General features: G+C 42.9%; 1 protein-coding gene across 2 annotated transcripts in view; it reads right to left on the bottom strand.

Moving 5' to 3' along the window:
• The window catches only part of grid2 (glutamate ionotropic receptor delta type subunit 2), a 938,240-nt gene that overhangs the window by 492,683 nt on the left and 425,073 nt on the right, over window positions 1-20,484 (bottom strand). The window lies entirely within an intron of this gene.

Raw genomic sequence — 20,484 nt, 5'->3', positions numbered from 1 at the left:
CTTTTGATGTGGCTCCAAGTGTTTCCATGTAAACAAGAGGGAGGTTGAAGGGCACGGATGAGAAGATATTTCCCCATCAATACCTCAGACACTGAATTGACTGTGAGGTGATGAGGTGGAATAAATGTCATGAAGGGCAATGTATTGGTGCAATGTTAAAACTATCTGTCTTATCAGTTCAAATCAGATAACTCAGTTAGCAGATTGATAAAGAACGCTGCCACAGAATTGTAAATAGGAAAGAATAATGAAGAGACTGTGGCTGCTCCAGTGAGCATGTGCTCCCTACAGTTCCCCACGGCACCAACTTTTGGGGCAGCACAGTGGCACAAGGGTAGAGCTGCTGCCTCACAGAGCCAGAGACTGGGGCTATCTGTACAGATTTTGTACGTTCTCCCTATGACCATATGGGTTTTCTCCGGGTGCTCCGGATTCCTCTCACAGATTTGCAGCTCAATTGGCTTAGGGAAATTTGGAATTTATCCCTGGTGTTTAGAATTTATCCCTGGATAGTGTAAGTGTACGGGGTGATCGCTGGTCGGCAGGTGCTTGGTGGGCCGAAGGGCCTTTTTCAGTGCTGTATCTCTAAATTAAAACTAAACTAAACTAAACAATGCTCTCTCGTCCTTGACGTTAAAACATTGCCTTCAACAATTATAACTTGGTGAAAAGGTTCTGACCATCTACCCCATCTATGCCTCTCGTGACTGCATATACTTCCATCAGGTTTCCCTACAGCCTCGAACATTTTTGAGAAAACAATCCAAGTAAATTAATAATAATCCCATAATAGTCATTCATTCTACTTTAAGCTATTGTTTCAAAGAAAACTCATCAACGCCTCCACTTCCTTCGCAGATTGACGCGCTTCGATATGTCAGCGAACACTCTCTTGTGCTTCTACATGTGTACAGTAGACAGAGCAGTTGCTTCACAGCCCGGTTTGGCAACTCGGAAGCCCAGGAATGAAGAAGATTGCAAAACATGGTGAACACTGCCCAGCCTATTGTGGGTACTGACCTCCCCACCATCGAAGGGAACTACAGTAGGTGCTGGCTTAAAAAAGGCAGCCAGCGTCATCAGGGACCCACACCATCCTGACCACACACTCATTTCACTCCTGCCATCGGGAAGGTGATAAAAGTTTGAAAACTAACGTCCAGGTTCTGCAACATCTTCTTCCCCACAGCCATCATGCTAGTGAACACTTCAACTTCCAACTCAGCTCCAAACTACATAGACTTGGTGCCATTCTTTTTGTTTTGCACTATTTTCTTAAAATACATATTAATACTTAACTTTTTTGTTGTTTATTATGGTTTTATCAGAGTACTATGTTTACATATCTGTTGTGCTAAGAATTTCTTTGTTCTGTTTTGGGACATATGACAATAAAATGCTCTTGACAAAGTAGTTCTGAAGAACAGTGTCTCTCAGGAAGGCTTCCGATTCCTCAACTGAATAAGCCTATCTTCCTTTTATGATGCAATTCTGTGAATTAAGGCGACATATGCTAACTCAAACCATGAATAAGAAATACAGCAGGCTTCACATCTATTAACAGTGAACAATATTTATGGGCAGTGAGGCATGAACTGATTACATAATCACATCTATTATGGCATCAAGCAAACCTGGGATGACAGATGTTGAAATTAAACACATGCCGTTTCACAATAGTACATGGACATGTGCACTGGGTAAAATGGATTGACTGTGTTACTGCCATTATAATTATATCAGACATTCCCCATGTTCAGTTCTTCCAATAATTATTTCTAAATCAAGCTGCAGATAAAACTGAACACAGAAATTAATTTGTATTTAATTAAAATCTTTCCCCTTTCACCTTAAACCTATGTCCCCTGGTTCTTGATTCCCCTACTCTGGGTAAAATACACTTGTGTATTTACCCTGTCGATTCCCTTCATAATCTTATACACCTCTATAAGATTGCCCCTTATTCTCCTGTGCTCCAAGGAATAAAGTCCTAGCCTGCTTAAGCTCTCCCGATAGCTTGGGCCCTCAAGTCCTGGCAACATCCTTGTAAATCTTCTCTGCACCTTTTCCAGCTTGACAACATCTTTCACAACATCATCTTGACAACATGTTGAGTATAGGAGCAAAGAGGTCCTTCTGCAGTTGTATAAGGCCCTAGTGAGACCACGCCTGGAGTATTGTGTGCAGTTTTAGTCCCCTAATTTGAGGAAGGACATTCTTGCTACTGAGGGAATGCAGTGTGGGTTCACAAGGTTAATTCCCGGGATGGCGGGACTGTCATATGCTGAGAGAATGAAGCGGCTGGGCTTGTATACTCTGGAATTTAGAAGGATGAGAGGATATCTTATTGAAACATTTAAGATTGTTAAGGGTTTGGACACGCTAGAGGCAGGAAACTTGTTCCCGATGTTGGGGGAGTCCAGAACCAGGGGCCACAGTTTAAGAATAAGAGGTAAGCAATTTAGAACGGAGATGAGGAAACACTTTTTCACACAGAGAGTTGTGAGTCTGTGGAATTCTCTGCCTCAGAGGGCAGTGGAGGCCGGTTCTTTGGATACCTTCAAGAGAGAGCTTGATAGGGCTCTTAAAGATAGCGGAGTCAGTAGATATGAGGAGAAGGCAGAAACGGGGTACTGAATGGGGATGATCAGCCATGATTACATTGAATGGCGGTGCTGGCTCGAAGGGCTGAATGGCCTACTCCTGCACGTATTGCCTATTGTCTATTTCCTATAACACGGTGACCACACTGAGTACAAAACTCCAAATGTGGCCACACCCATGTCTTGTAGAACTGCAACATGACCTCCCAACTTCTAAGGGATTGAAATGGCCAGCAAGGATTAACCCGCTGCCTGAAAACATACAACCTAGCCATGGTGAAGCAACAGTCAACAAGATGGGGCAGCACGGTAGAGTTGGCGCCTTACAGCACCAGAGACCCAGGTTCGATCCTGACTATGGGTGTTGTCTTTGTGGAGTCTGTGTATTCTCTCTGTGACCATGTGGAATTTCTCCGGGTTCTCTGGTTTCCTCCAACACTCCAAACACATTGGCTATGGTAAAATTGTAAATTGTCCGTAGTGTGTAGGATGGTGTTAGTGTACAGGGTGATCGATGGTCGGCGTGGACTCGGTGGGTCAAAGGGCCAGTTTCCGTGCTGTATTTCTAAAGTCTGATAATACAATACATTAATAACAAAGATTACGTTGGTATATCTGCTTCTGTGCCAACAACCTTTGAAAATGGTAAAATTCAGAAATGTCACAAGCATCGAAGTAATTCAATGACATTTCAAAATGGCTTTAAATTCAGACATTTCCCCATTAAAATAGTTTTGGTGCACAAATCTTTGGTCAAAGATCTGACAAATGAGGTTTTTAATATCAGCACTGTTCAAATAAAGAGGATAGACACAAAAAGCTGGGGTAACTCAGCAGGTCAGGCAACATCACTGGGGAAAAGAAATAGGTGACGTTTTGGGTCGAGACTCTTACTCAGACAAAGATGAGTAATTGTTTGAATAATTGAAAGATTCAATATGGAAACAGACCCTTCAGCCCATTGACCATCACACTGTTCACACTAGTTCTATGTTATCCCACTTTCACATCCACTCCCCACACACTAGGGGCAATTTACAGAGGCCAATTAATCTACGAACCGACACATCTTTGGAATGCGGGAGGAAACCGGAGCACCCGGAGAACCTGGGTCTCTGGTGCTGTAAGGCAGCAACTCTACTGCTGCGCTAGTGCCCTGAAATGATCTAGAGATTAAAAAGTGACCATATTTAAAGAGAGGTTTGCTCGGAAATTGTAGATAGGATAATTATCTGTACAGGTGGGAATGGATTTTTTTTAGTGACTGATGGCGTGAGTTACATTCAGTCAGAGATAATTACATGCTGATGATAGACACAAAAAGCTGGCATAACTCAGCTGGACAGGCAGAATCTCTGGAGAGAAGGAATGGGTGACGTTCGGGTCGAGCCTTCTTCGGACCCGAAACGTCACCCATTCCATCTCTCCAGAGATGCTGCCTGTCCCGCTGAGTTACTCCAGCATTTTGTGTCTATCTTTGGTTTAAACCAGCATCTGCAGTTCATTCTTACACAGAACTGCATACTGGTTAAACTCTCAGTTAAGGGTTAAAGATGTGTAACATACACAGGTTTTATTAGTGTACCTTATGTTAGAGCCTTTTACATTGAATATATAAAGGACACAGTGCTAGAGTTAATTTGTTCATGATATATGTATTTTTATTTCTATTTATTTTTTACTGCACACTGAATGGACACTGGTTGAACAACGTTTTTTTGTTTCCTCTGGGTTTGTGAGTACTCAGGAAAATGACAATAAAGATATACTATACTACTATACTACTAGAGTGTGGGTCAGGCAACATCTCTGGAAAACATGGACAGGTGACATTTCACATTGGGCCATTTTTTAGTTTAGTTTAGAGATACAGCATGGAAACAGGCCCTTCAGCCCACCTAATCCACGCTGACCAGCAATCCCCATACACTACATTGCCCAATACACCAGGGATAATTTACAATCTTCACCAAAGCCAATTAACCTACAAACCTGTACGTCTTTGGAATGTGAGAGGAAACTGGAGTTGTTAAAGGTTACCTACAATTGGAGAATTTAATGTTCACACCATTGGGTTGTAAGCTGTCCAAGTGGAATACAATGTGCTGCTCCTCAAAATTGCGCGAGAGAAAGGTCAGTATGAGAATGGGAAGGGGAGTTAAGATTGTTAGCAACTGAGAGATCTTGTAGGCCTTGGCAGACTGAGCATGTGTTCAGCGAAATGGTCAGCTAGTCTATGCTTGGTCTTGCCGATGTGCAGCAGGCCACATCACGTGCAGTAGATGAGGTATAGTATCATATAATGCACTTTGTTTTCATACAACATCGTATTGAATGTTATTTGCAGGGCTCATAACCAAGGTTTATTCAGTATTTAATTAAATTCTTACTTGGAATTAAATGCAAGTGTGAAGAAATAAACAAACAAATAGTCAGTGGAGGGAATTTGTGTCGGAATGATGCAAGAAAACTCATGTTTAGAGCGATAGAATGGGAAGATTGAAGATTATTACAAAGTCTTCGTTCTTCTCAATGTGAGCTTTGCCAATTTGTGACATGGAAAATATATTGGCCCAGCATTGATCAAACACTATAAAGCTTCATCTTTGATTAGTTGTCAAACATTTTGTTAAATCCATTCATTCAGAACTGAGTGCTAATCATTATTTGTGCACTAATGCATGTTTTCCTTCAACATAATATTCAAACCTTAAAAAATGTGCTTTAAGAAAAAGCAAATGGAAATCTATAATGTGCGAAAACAAAGTAATTCAGACAATTATAATAAATGTAGTGTGTGGAAGTAGACTGTTAGGTTAAAGTTATGCCCCTGTCCCACTTAGGAAACCTGAACAGAATCCTCTGGAGACTTTCCGCCCCACCCAAGATTTCCATGCGGTTCCCGGAGGTTTTTGTCAGTCTCCCTACCTGCTTCCACTACCTGCAACCTCCGGCAACCTCCAGGAACCGCACGGAAACCTTGGCTATGGATAGGCAGTATTTCGGGTCAGGACCCATCTTCAGACTGATTGTGGGGGGAGAAAGCTGGAAAGGAGGTATAGGACGAGGTAAGGCAGGCTCGGACATTATTCCTTGGAGCACAGAAGGCTGAGGGATAATCTATTAGATGTGTATAAAATCATGAGGGGAACATATAGGATGAATGCATAGAGATTTATACCCAGGGTTGGGGAATTAAAAATCATGAGGAATATGTTGAATGTGGGTGGGCAAGATTTAATGTAAACCTTACAAGCAGCTTTTTCAATAAGAGTTGTTTGTATATGAAATGAGCTTCCAGAGGAGGTAGTTGAGGCAGGTACTATAACAGCTTTAAAAGATGCTTGGACAGGTATACGGAAAGGGAAGGTTTAGAGAGGGACGGACTAAACAGGCAAATGGGACTGGTTTAGATGGGACAATTTGGTCAGCATGGATGGGTTGGGCTGAAGGGCCTCCGTTTCTGTGCTGTATTACTAAGACTAATAATGTTTAGCAATGGATGAATGACTCAGAGACAGCTCTGAGCTACAATCACGAGGAAACAAATATAATTAGAGGCTGCACAATGGTGCAGCGGTACGGTTGCTGCCTTACAGATGCAGAGACCAGGGTCTGATCCTGTCCACGGGTACTGTCTGTAAGGAGATTGTATGTTCTCTCCGTGACCACGGGAGCTCCGATTTCCTCCCACACTCCAAAGACGTTTGGGTTTGTAGGCTAATTGGCTTCTGTAAATTGTCCCTAGTGTGTGAAGGATAGTGTTAGTGTGCGGGGATCACTGGTCAGTGCGGACTCGGTGGACCAAAGACCCTGTTTCTGCTCTGTATCTCTAAGCTAAACTCAATTCTTCCTGAATCATACCATATTCCACTTACGGTTGAGACTGAATTAGGCGATGATAAATATGAAGGTTTATGACCAGATACTCCGTAATAACTGCAAGTCTCATTGATTAATTGAAGGGTCAGGTTTACACATAGATTGTAGCATTCCCTTGACAAACATAATTTCCTTTGGGAACAGACCTTTCTTGCACTGGAGAAAGCAAGAGTTAGAAAATCTTGTAATGCTTTTTCAAGGTTTTAACCTGCATTTGCCCAATTCTCTTGAGATACTTAGAAGGTTGAGTGCGTCCACCATGAAACTAATTGTTGAAAACCATGGAGTAAATAGGTTGGATGATCCAACGGATTTATTTTTCCAAGTTCCATGACAACAACAATTTAACAACAACATCTGTTTCTGAGTTGTATCTTCAATGACCAGTTGGGATTGGGAATTAAATATTGGCCTTGATTAGTGGCATGGTGGCGCAGCAGCAGAGTTGCTGCTTTACAGCGCCAGAGACCCGGGTTCGATCCTGATTATTGGGGCTGTTTGTACGGAATTTGTACGTTCTTCCTGTGATCAAGTGGGTTTTCTCCAGGTGCTCCGGTTTCCTCCCGCACAGCAGAGACGTACAGGCTTGCAGGTGAATTGGCTTCGGTAAAATTGTAAATTGGGTGTGTCGGATGGTGCTAGTGTATGGTGTGTTCGATGGTCAGCATGGACTCGGTGGGCCGAAGGGCCTGTTTCTGTGCTGTATCTGTAAACTAATCTTGATGAGTGCATGGTGTCTGTACAACGAATCTGCCTGGGAATAGGGAATCAGATTAGTAATATACTTTGGTGGAAGATGTATCAATGACTACTGACAATGCCAATGCCACAACATGTCAAGTTAAAGTCAGCTGCCTTCACCAATTTGGAGTAAAGAGCGTTATTTTTCTCTTAAAAGCCGATCACAAAAAATGTAAGGGAATAAGATAATAAAAATAAATTAAAGGCTCCTGACCTCTTGTCAATTCCCCAGCAACAACAACTTGTATTGACAAAATGCTTCTGGTAAAATGCCCCGAAGAGCTTCATGAAACAATTGGTATGTTTCCTGATGATATAACAGGAGCAATTTGCCCCGTGTCAGCTCACTAAACCATTCCATTGCCCACTAATCTTTCTTATAAAACTATTCTCCCCTCAGATATTATTACTCACCTAGACCAGGGGCAATTGACAGTGACCAATGAATCTGCCAGCACACACATCTTTAGGAAGTGGGATGAAACCAGAGAATTTCAAAGATGTTCTCAGGGAGAGCGTGCAGACTCCTCACAGACAGCACCGGAGGTTCGTTTAGTTTAGTTTAGAGACACAAAGTGAAAACAAGCCCTTCGGCACACTGGGTCCACGCTGACCAGCGATCTCCGTGCACTAGCACTGTCCTGCGCAGAGTAAATTTACAATCTAGAGAAAATTTACAATCTTTTACCGAAACCAGAAGACTGACCCAAGAAGACTGATACAGAGTAACTCAATGGGTCAGGCAGCATCTATACACTTTACCCTTTAGAGATATAGAGATACAGCATGGAAACATCCCCTTTAGCCCACTGAGTCCATGCCAACCAGCGATTCCCTTCATTGCACACAAGGAACAATTAATGGAAGCCAATCAGCCTACAAAGCTGTGCATCGTTGGAGTGTGGGAGGAAACCAGAGTTCCCGGAGAAAACCCACGCGGTCTCAGGGAGAACGTAAAACTCCTTTCAGACAGAAACAGTAGTCATGATTGAAAGAGGGTCTCTGGCGCTGCAAGGCAGCAACTCTACCACTGTGCCAATATCTCTCTGGAAACAAAGGATAGGTGACATTTCAGATTGAGACTGTAAGATATTATGGCTTGAGCAGGTGGATAGAAACAAAGCACAGGTTTTCAGTACACACTGTTGCCAGTGTAGCTCTTCTTTATTTTACAAAAGTACACTGCGCATACTCACACATATTCACAAGACTGACAAGGTAATTAATATATCACATGATACAAATCACACCATTCTGGTACTCACTTCAAAGTTACAGTTACCATTATATACACTATTATATACACTAGAGACCCTTGTTCAGACTGAAAGTAGATAGTGGGGGGATAGGGGGGGCAATAGATTTGCCCAAGACTGCAAGACATTTACAGAGAGTTGCAGATGTAGCTATGTCTATCACACTGACCAGACTCACCCGCCATTCCATCTACACTTCATGCGCCATTCCATCTACACTTCAGGTGCTGTTGACCTGCTGAGTTACTCCAGCTTTTGTGTCCATCTTTGCTTGAAACCAGCATCTGCAGTTCCTTCCTACACATGATCAAAGACTTGTCCCACCCCGGTCATTCCTTGTTCTCCTTGCTCCCTTCTAGGCAACGCTTGAAAGCGTGCACCACCAGACTTGGGAACAGCTTCTTCCCTTCTGTTATCAGGCTTCCGAATTGCTGCCTTACTGTGCCAGAGACCCGGGTTCAATCCTGACTATGAGTGCTGTCTGTACAGAGTTTGCACGTTCTCCCAATAAACATGTGGAATTTTCTGGGAGCTCAAGTTTCCTCCACATTCGCACAGGTTTGCAGGTTAATTAGTTTCTGTAAATTCTCCCTAGTATGTAGGATAGAACTAGTGTAAAGGGATCGCTGGACAGTGCAGGCTCTGAGGGCCGAAGGGCCTGTTTCCACTGTATCTCTAAACTAAATGAAAAGATGTCTACTTTTCTCACCGTCCTCTCAATCTCCATTGGAATCATAGTGGAGTGAAATTCTCAAGGCAATGTGTGTTCACTCATTTGCAAACAATTTAATGATTTTTATGGAACATTACTCAATTCATTTGATTAATTGACTACAGCAGTTGTGTTGAAATGATAATAGGTTATTAAACCACATTTAAATAACACATTGACAGCCTTTAGATCATTAGTGTGCTGTAGCTTTAAAATCATCAATAAACCCATCGATGGGTTGAAATCGTTTATTAACGGACTGGAGGTAGATGTTTAGCTAATACATGAACTGATTATAGGTGTCTGTTTAACTGACTAGTGGTATGTGTTTAATTAACCATTAACTGTGAATATATGTGTGTGTTTAACAAACCCATTAACAGGTTGTATTCAACTAATCACTTAACTAATATCAGTAGGGCTGTTTAACCACTTCATTAACTGTAAAGTGATATGGGTGTTTGAGGTATTAGCCGATTGCAAATGTGTGTTTACATTATTGAGCTTGAGGGCACTTGACTGGTGTGAAGGTCAGGAAACATTGCTTCTACCAAGAGTATAGCAAAAATTTCTTCGGTATTGAAGTATTTGTTTTTATTTGCATGTTTTCTACTCAATCCCTACAATTCTGCAAAGAAGGAATGCAGTACAATATTTTCACTGAGCTGATAAAATATTCAGCATACACATTTGTTAAACCAAATTCCCAGTAGGTGGTAGTTTTAAATGTTGCATTGGCCAATTACGAATTCTGTTGTTTTAAAGCACTTGTTAAATATAAAACAACACAATTCATTTCCTTAAATTGGATGATATAACACTCTCTTCAGTTTCCTTGCAGTGATAATAACAGATATCTTTGAATTTTAAGGCATAAAATGAACATTTGCTGAACTCATGATCTTTGGAACAATTAAGATGCAGTCAATGAATGCTATTATTAACATATTCTCTGCAGCACATTGATTAATCATTTAATATAGTTGCCAGCTCTGAGCCCCAATCGGTCCTTCAATATTATTTAAACAAATAAGTTTGGTGTTACATGGAACAGTACAGCACAGGAATGGGCCCTTCGGCCCACTATGTTTGCGCTGAACATGTTGCCATGTTAAACTGATCTCATCTGCCTCTTTGTGATCCACATCCCTCTATTCCCTGCACCTATCTAAAATACATTTAAACAACACTATCGTATCTGCCTCCATCATCAACCCTGGCAGTGCGTTCCAGGCCCCCACCACCTTCTATGCCCAACAGATCTCCATTAAACTTTTCCCCTCTCATCCAGCAGCTATACACTCTAGTGTTCGACATTTCAATCCTGGTAAAAATGTTATGACTTTCTACTGTATCTATCTTTGCCTCTCATCATTTTACATATTTTGATCAAGTCACCCCTCAACCTCCCATGTTCAAGGAAAATAATTCAAATCTATCCAACCTCTCCCTGTAGCTGAAACCGTGTAAACCAGGCAGCATCCTATGTTATTGGTTAATTTTGTTTCTGTTTTTCAGCAACAGTTTTCATTATTTCCCATGATAAATGTTTGGGTTGGAAAGAGGTTAGGTGCAGTCAACTTCCAATAATAGGCTGTGCAGGAGGAACAAGGGATGTTTTTTTCACACATTCAAATGAGGATCAGCCCATAAAAAATACCAATCATGACCAAGATCAAACATCTGAATCTGAATCTGAATCTGAATTCCTTTATTGTCATTCAGACCTTTTGGTCTGAATGAAATTCCGTGCCTGCAGTCATACATATAGTAATAAATAACAAAAACACACAATAAACACAAATTAACATCCACCACAGTGAGTTCACCAGGCACCTCCTCACTGTGATGGAGGCAAAAGTCTTAAAGTCTCTGTCTCTTCCCTCCTTGTTCTCCCTCTGCGCTGAGGCGATCCAGGCTTCCGTTGTTGTGACCCCGCTGAGTGATGGTAAGTCAATCCCGTGGCTCAACCGAGCTCCGCGAACGGGTCGGTTCAAGTTCCGTGGCCTGGGGTGGTCAAAGCTGCCACCCTCCAGTCCAGCGGACGCAGCTGTAGTCGCGGGAGCTCTGGAAAAACAGGTCACCAACCTGTGGCCTGCGAGCTCTCGACGATGTTGTCTACTGGGCCCACGGCCGAGCCCTGAATTCAGGTCGCCGCCGCCAGAACGCCACCACAGCCCCGAAGCCCCAAAGCCGGGCCACCGTTACCGGAACACCAGAACGCCGCCACAGCCCGAAGTCGGCAAGCCTCGCGCTGGTAAGTCCTGGCCGGCTCTGCCTCCGGAGCCTCGAGATCGGTCGCAGTTGGAGTCCGCCAGCTCCGCCATTAGGCGTCAGCGCAGACAGACAGAGAAGGGGGTATACGACAAGAAAAAGTTGCATTCCCCCGAAGAGACCAAAAACATGTTTCACCCACCCACCCCCCCCCCCCCCCCCCCCAACACACACACACACATACACAACCTAATAAACTAAAATTTAACTAACACAGGACAAAAGAAAACAACAAAAAAAGAAAAAAACAGACAGACTGCAGGCAAGCCGTAGCTGTCAGGCGACATAATGGTCATTGGCGACATGATGGTCATTGGTGTCTTAGGCGAGCTCTGTCAGACTATTCAAGCTCAGTTGATTGCCCCTAATCCACTGGTATTCCAAACTTCCACAGGTATACAAATGAGTCATACGGTGTGAAAACAGGGCCATTGGCCAAACTTGTCCACACCGACCAACATGTCCCATCTGCACCAATCCCACCTGCCAATATCCCACTAAACCTATCCTATCCATGTACCTGTCTAAATGTTTCATAAACGTTGCAATAGTCCCTGCCTCAACTACCTCCTCCAGCAGGTCAATGCATACACCCACCACCCCTTGTGTACTCCCTTGTTACCCCACAGGTTACTATTAAATGTCTCCCCACTCCCCACATGAATAGAGAGCATATTGACTGATTTTGATTCATGGCATGGTTCAACAAATCGAACACCCAGGAGCGAAGGAGATGACAAAAAATGGTGATCATTATCTGGTCCATCATGGGTACTGACCTCCCCACCATCAAAGGAATCTAAAGGAGGAGTTGCCTCAAGAATGCAGCCAGCATCATCAAAGATTGAAACCATCCAGGCCCCGGGCGAAAAAATAATGTTTTATTTTACCTTCAATATTTGAAGACATCTTGTTCAAAACGGATGGAAGGAAGAAGTGGAAGAGTGTTTTTGCCAGTTCAGTGTTGCTGATTAAGGAGGCGGGACATTAGATTGAAGCAGGCATACAAATGGCCCAGCTGGAGGCAGAGCAGCAAATAAAAGGGGAAGCTCAGACAACATTGGTGGGAGATTTATTTTTCTACCTACAGTGTGGAGTCGTGTATTTTGGTAGTAGGAATAAAGGTGTAGACTATTTTATAAATGGGGAGAGAATTCAGAAATCAGAGGTGTAAAGGGACGTGAGAGTGCTGGTTAATTTACAAGTTAAATCAGTAGTAAGGAAGGCAAATACAATGTTCGCATTTATTTTGTGAGGACTAGAATATAAAAACAGAATGTAATGCTGAGCTATATAAGGCACTGGTGAGAACGCCTTTGGAGTATTGTGAGCAGATTTGGGCCCCATATTTGGGGAAGAATGTACTGACGTTGGAGAGGGTCCAGAGGAGGTTTACGAGAATGGTCCCAGGGATGATTGAGTTAACCTATGATGAACGTTTGACGGCACTGGGCCTGCACTCGCTGGAGTTTGGAAGGATGAGAGGTCACCAAATAGAAACTTACCAAGTAGTGAAAGGCTGGGATAGAACGGATGTGGAGAGGATGTTTCCACTAGTGGGAGAGTCCAAATCCAGAGGCCGTGGCCTAAGAATAAAAGGATGTACCTTTAGAAAGGAGATGAGGAGGAATTTCTTTAGTCGGAGGGTGGTGAATCTGTGGAATTCATTGCCACAGAAGACTGTGGAGGCCGTCAATGGATATTGTTAAGGTGGAGATTGCTAGATTCTTGTTTAGTGAGGATGTCAGGGGTTATGGGAAGAAAGCAGGAGAATGGGATTGAGAGGAAAAGGTAGACCTGCTTACTAACATCGCCAGTGACCCAGGTTAAGTCCTGACTACAGGTGCTGTCTGTGTGGAGTTTGCACATGGTTCCTATGACCCACGTGGGTTTTCTCCAGGTGCTCTGGTTTCCTCCAACATCCCAAAGATGTGTGGGTTCGTAGGTTGATTGACCTCTGACCACCATGTACAAGAACAGCTTCTTCCCAACAACCATCAGGCCCTTGAGTACCACACACCACTAACCTACGAATAATAAATGGTATTTGGTCCCACTAAGAACAATGGGCTTTATAAACTGATTTTTGTTTACATTTTTTATACGCATTTTGTTTTCAGACCTTTTAAGCACGGCACAGAGGCGTAGCGGTAGAGTTGCTGCCTTACAATGCCAGAGACACTGGATTGATCCTGACTACAGATCTGTCTGTACAGAGTTTGTATGTTCTCCCTGTGACCGCGTGGGTTTTCTATCGCTGCTCTGGTTTCCTCCCACACCCCAAACACATACAAGTTTGTAGGTTTGGCAATATTGTACATTGTCTCTATTGTGTAGGATAGTGTTAAGGTATTGGGTGATCGCTGGTCAGTGTGGACTGTGGGACGGAGGGTCTGTTTCTGCTCTGTATCGCTAAAGTCAAAAGATCTGTTATACTGCTACAAGTGAAAATTTCATTGTGCCGTTGTCGGTAAACATGACATTTAAACATTCTCTGTAAAATGCTGGACTCTGTAAAATTGTCCCAAATATGGATGAGGGAGTGGGATAATATAGAATGGTTGGCATGGTCTCTATATCACGCTGATCTCAAAACTAAATTAAACTGAACTGTCTGAGTCCGCAAAGTACTTCTCTGAGTTTACATGTTTTTAACTGAAAATCCCAGTGCTAATCCTCATATGAAGTTTATTCTGATTGGTGTTTGCTTTTAGTAGAAACAGATGGTTTAGTCACAGTTTGCTGGATAAGGTTGAAATCAAGTCATGTTGCTATTGGTTTTTTGGATTTTAAAAGAAGTCTCTATTAGTGTCATTGATTTTGTAATCTGCTGGTGAGTATTTTACAAAGGACATCCTTTGCTTTATGGCACCTGCAACAAAATTGTTTCACTGTTTGTAGGCTTCATCAATGTTCTTGGCTTGTTGGCTATCATGAGAAACTAATAAATAATGTTAGATTTACAGTACAGTGACTTTCAGACCCAGTTTAATCAGACAAGTCATTGACAGGGCTCCTGGGAGCGTTGTAGAGCAGAGAGATCTAGGAGTCCAGGTTCACAGTTCCTTGAAAGTGGTGTCACAATTTGATATGGTGGTCAAGAAGGATTTCAGTGCATTGGCCTTCATCAGTCAAAGTATATCTCAGTCTGATGAAGGGTCTGATCCGAAACGTCACATTCCTTTTCACCAGAGATGTTGCCTGACCCACTGAGTTACTCAGCCTCAGAATAAAACGATGCACTTTTAGAAAGGAGATGAAGAGGAATGTCTTTAGCCAGAAGATGGTGAATCTATGGGATTCATTGCCACAGACTCAGTGAAGGCCAAGACATTGGGTGTTTTAAAGATGGAGATTGATAGGTTCTTGATTAGTAAGGGCGACAAAGGTTACGGGGAGAAGGCAGAATGGGGTTGAGAGGGTAAAAAAGATCAGCCGTGATAGAATGGCAGAGCAGATGATGGGCTGAATGGCCTAATTCTGGTCCTTAATCTCATGGTCTTATGTAATGTTACAGTTGTGCAACATGTTGGTGAGGCTGCATTTGAGGCATTATGTACAGTTCTAGTCACCCTGCTGTAGGAAGGATGTTGTTATGCTGGAAAAAGTGCAGAGATGATTTATGAGGATGCCGCCAGGAGTTTGAGCTTGAGTTCAGTTTATTGTCACGATGAAAAGTTTTTGTGCAGATACATGATAAATGGAATACGGTGTAAGATAAAATCCAGTAAAGTCCAATCAAAGATTGTCCAATTAGGTAGATAGTAGTTCAGGAGATAATTGGCCTCCAGTAGCTTAGGTAGATAACTGCTCTCCAGTTGTTGGTCAGATGGTGGGGTTCGGCCCGAAACGTTGCCTATCTCCTTCGCTCCATAGATGCTGCTGCACCCGCTGAGTTTCTCCAGCACTTTTGTGTGCCTGACAACAGGAATTGAGTGCCTGAGATATAGAGAGAGGTTGGGCAGGCTAGGGCTTTATTCCTTGCAGCGCAGGTGGCTAAGGGGTGATCTTGCAGAGGTGTATAAAATAATGAGTGGGATAGATACAGTGAACACACAGAAACTTGATCCTGTATGAGATCAAGAACCAGAGGACAAAATTGCAAGGTGAAAGGGAAGATTTAATAGAAATCTGAGGGGCACCTTTTTTCACACAGCATGTGGTAGGTATATGCAACAAGCAGCCGAAGGAAGTTGATGCAGGTATTATAACAACACTTGAAAGACATTTGGGTAGGTATATGGATAGGAAAGATTTAGAAGAATACGAGGCGAATGCGAGCAGGTGGGACAAGCGTAGGTGGTACTTTTGGTCGGCATGGACAAATTGGTTGGTGGGCCTGTTTCCGTGTTATATGTACTATGACTCTATGTAAACCTATTTTGCCAGACAGCATTAATATCGTTTCAGTTGTATGTACTGTATAGATACCAAGAAATCTGTATGGAAAGAGTGTCTTTTCTTGTTGTAAATTCATTCATGATAATGCAGGCAGTTAGCACATTTTTTTTTTACAAAGTACATTTCATGAATAAGTCAAGACCAATAATCCGTAGCACTCAAATGAACACAAAACAAAATTAGGCATCCAAGATGCACATGAGAAATGATGCACTTCATCACTCAAGCATGTTAATGTATCATGTAAAATTCAAGTACCAGAAGAAGAAGGAGTCAACCATGCAGTCCCCTGAGCCTGCTCCACTGTTGATGGCAGATCTTATCTTGGCCTCAGCTACGTTCTTCATCTTCCCCCTCACCCTTTACTCCATTGTGGCGCAAAAAATTATGTCACCCTTGAATATATTTAATAGCAGTATTTGGCTTCACTTAAAAAGAAATTCACTGCTGACAGAAGACATTCTTCCCTACCTCGAACAACTATCTTGAGGCACTGGAGGAACTCAATGGGTGAGATGGTGGGGAAAAAGTGGCAAAGGAAAGTCCCTAAGTTCATAGGTCATAGGAGCAGGATTACACCATTCGGCCTATCGAGTCTACTCTGTCTAATTATCCCTGTATTATCCCTGTATTATACCTCTCAACCCCATTCTCCTGCATTCTCCCTGTAACTAGTGCAAACATCCACTCTATCCAGGCCTATCACTATGTGGTAAGTTTCAACTCATCCTTTTAAAACTCCAGTGAATATGGGCTCAGTGCCATCAAACACTCATCATACAGTGAGTGGAGAAGGGGGAACATTTGAGAATGTGAGTTCATCCCATGGGTAAATTGTAAGAAGGGTTCTGACCCAAAACATTGCCTATCCATTTCCTACACAGATGCTGCCTCACCCATTGAATTCCTCCAGCAGTTTATGTTTTGCTCAATATTCCAGCAGCTGCAGTTTATTATGATTCCATCTTACACTTATCTTAATTTTCCTTCTCAATCATGAGAAACTGTGTCGAGCTTCCCCTTAAAGGGACCTCAGCTACCTTCTGTAAGAATGTCCCACATTATTAATTAAAGGGGTAAAAAAATGTGTATATCTACACACATACACAAAAAATTCAAGAAGATTAGTCAAACATGACCTTCCAGGCACAAATCCATGTTGACTGTTCCTAATCAGACCCTGTTTATCCAGATGCTTATATATATTATCTCTAAGTATCTTTTCCATTAATTTGCCCACCACTGAAGTCAAACTAACAGGTCTATAATTGCTAGGTTTATTCTTGGAACCCTTTTTAAACAATGGAACAACATGCGCAGTACGCCAATCCTCGGGCACTATTACCGTTTCTAATGACATTTGAAATATTTCTGTCATAGCCCCTGCTATTTCTACACTAACTTCCCTCAATGTCCTAGGGAATATCCTGTCAGGACCTGGAGACTTATCCACTTTTATATTGTTCAAAAGTGTCAGTACTTCTTTTTCTTCTAATCTCATAGTATCCATAGCTACTCTACTTGTTTCCCTTACCTCACATAATTCAATATCCTTCTCCTTGGTGAATACCGAAGAAAAGAAATTGTTCAATATCTCTCCCATCTCTTTTGGCTCTGCAGATAGCTGTCCACTCTGTCTCTCACAGACCAAATGTTATCCCTCGTTATCCTTTTGCTATTAAAATAGCTGTAGAAACCCTTTGGATTTACTTTCACCTTACTTGCCAAAGCAACCTCATATCTTCTTTTAGCTTTTCTAATTTCTTTCTTAAGATTCTTTTTACATTCTTTATACTCCTCAAGCACCTCATTCACTCCATGCTGCCTATAATCATTGTAGATCTCTCTCTTTTTCCGAACTATATATACACAGGTCTCCCCTCAGTAGAGAAAATAATCCAGGTTTGTTCAACCTCAGTCAGAGCTAATAGCCTCTAATCCAGCCAACATTTCTGGCGAAGGGCACCAAGTGCTGAAGTAACTCAGCGGGTCAGGCTGTATCTCTGGAGAACATGGATAGGTGAAGTTTCAGTTCGAGACCCCGATCATGTTCTCCAGAGATGCTGCCTAACCCACTGAGTTAAGAAATGTCTCAACCCAAAATGTCACCCATCCATGTTCTCCAGAGATGCTGCCTAACCCACTAGGTTCAGAGTCCCAAATAGTGGAGTCAGAGGATATGGGGAGAAGACTGGAACAGGGTACTGATTAGGGATGATCAGCCACGATCACATTGAATGGCGGTGCTGGCTCGAAGGGCCGAATGGCCTACTCCTGCACCTATTGTCTATTGTCTTAAAATGTTACATCTCCAGAGATGCTGCCTGGCCCATTGAGTTGGCTAATATGTGTCCTTCTGTTTAAACCAGCGTCCAAAGCAAAGATCCAATAGCGGAGCAAGATAGACCACTCCTTCTAAATGCAATGGGCTGACGTGTAGTACGCAACGGAGTGGAATGTGGGCCTTTTTTTCATCCATTTCAGTAACCCGACCCTTCCCGACTCGCAGTGTAATCAACGTTGCGGGGGAACAGTTTGTGTTAATAAATTATAATTCTGAAAATGAGGCGAGATTTTTTCCAAATAACTTTTATTTTTACGAGGATGTTTCCGTTACTGGCTTCTGTCTCCGCACGAGTATTTTTGCTCCGTTATGAGATCTTTGGTGCGGAGACGGAAGCCGGTTACCGAAATGGAGCCGAAAATTACCCATGAATCTGCCCATGACCGTACTACGTCTTTTTCGCTGAGTGATCTATCTTGCTTGCTATAGGATCTTTGGTCCACAGTTACTTGTTTCAAAATTCTCGTGAATCGCTTTGACACTTCGAATCTCCTACCTCCTACCTGCAATGTGTTGACCAAAATTGAAGACAGTACTCCAAATGTGTCCTAACCAATGATCTATACAGCTGCAACTTGTTAACTTTTATATCCAATACCTCAAATAAATACTTTGTATTCTTTTTATTTTAATTCTGATATTTTGCTCTTCTTCTTGAATTGAACAAATTATTAAAGCCCCATGAGTAACGGATGGAAACATCAATTTGCAGGAAGGATCCGTCATGTCTACTAGTTTACAAAGAAACCTTTCCCATTGACTTTGTCTGAGTTATCGTAGTTTGGGTTCCAGTCCAAGTATTCATACAAAACGCCAAGTCATCTTTTATGCAACTATATGCCAGCAGCAATTTTGCGTGCAACATGATGTTTTATTCAGCAGAATAAACAACATGCATCTGGGGACATGAATTCCTACCTCACTGAGGAAATTCGAGGAGTTTCTGAACTTTGAGCTGAATACACAAGAAGTCCTTAAAACCATTGCTGAGGAACGCAGGGATTTATATTTTCTTCCTCTGGAACAATTTATAAAGGAATCATATTTATTCAAGTGTGTGGGTTTGATGTGAAGATGAGCAGCAGTGGTTGGAGAGGAATTTTATATCTTGTTCCAATACAACATAATCTTCCAACAGCGAAAACAATACTTGCAGTTTGCTTGCAATTAAAGACTGGGCACTCAATGAGATGGAAGTCTGTGATTCAAAATGAATTTGGACCCATTCCAGTGTTTTGTGTCTATCTTTGGAACTAATGTGAAATGGTAGTCGATGGTCGGCCTGGACTCAGTGGACTGAAGGGGCTGTTTCCATGCTATATTGTTACATTAAACTAAACTAAACAAGATTCCTCCATCCACATACTATTTAACTGCTTGTACAATCTGAAGTACTTTCCTGAGAAATAATCCATTACCCTGCAACCTGGGGCGGAAAACCCTGGGGGGCCAGAGGGGACATGTCCCCCCCATGTTTTGAGAGGTGGGGGACATCCCCACCAAGTTTTTGTCATCCGGATTTTTAAATCTCCGCATTCCGCGAGACAGTGGCATGGACTGCTAATCGAAGGCGCCGATTGGACGAGAGAGACGCTAGTCAGCAGACAATGGGGGCAGGACATGATGATTCAGTGCGATAATTGGAGGAGGGAGGAGTGGGTGGGGTGGAACTGAGGATAGAGTGCGGTGATTGGAGGAGGGATGCGTGGCATGGACCTGCGCCTCATTCGCAGCCAGGATCGATCCCGGCCGGCTCTCCGGCGCTGTCCCGTCCGCACCCGAGTGCCCCCCCCCCCCCACAAGTGTCCAGAGACGTCGGCAGTCAGACGGGAGCTGTACCCCCAGGCCCACAGCCAGCGCAGAGAAGCAGCGCTAAACCCAGCTCAACTCTGCCTGTCCCGCCAGGTTAACCTGCCTGGGCTTGCAGGAAATATGACCAGTGGGGAGAAGCAGTGCTGGTGTCCCGTCAGTCCAGTCAGGGCTGTAGGTTAACCTGGCAAGACAGGCAAAGTTAAACTGCATTTAGCGCTGGATTGAGCCTCTGAAGCCTCGCGCATGTGTGTGTGAGTGTGCGCATGCGCGCGCGGCCATCAAAAAATTATGTCCCCCCTGTCCCCCGGTCCCTTCCATGTTTTGATAGCGAGTTCCGTGCCTGCCTGCAACAAAGACAGAGTCTTCACTTTATCCATGCCCCTCACAATTTTGTACACTTCAATAGGTTTAGTTTAGTTTATTGTCACGTGTACCGAGGTACAGTGAAAAGCTTACGTT

Source organism: Amblyraja radiata, chromosome 1 (genome assembly GCF_010909765.2).
Source record: "Amblyraja radiata isolate CabotCenter1 chromosome 1, sAmbRad1.1.pri, whole genome shotgun sequence".
NCBI classification, from domain to species: Eukaryota; Metazoa; Chordata; class Chondrichthyes; order Rajiformes; family Rajidae; genus Amblyraja; species Amblyraja radiata.
Note: the sequence above shows the minus strand (reverse complement) of the source record. Positions and strands in the feature narration are given on the sequence as shown.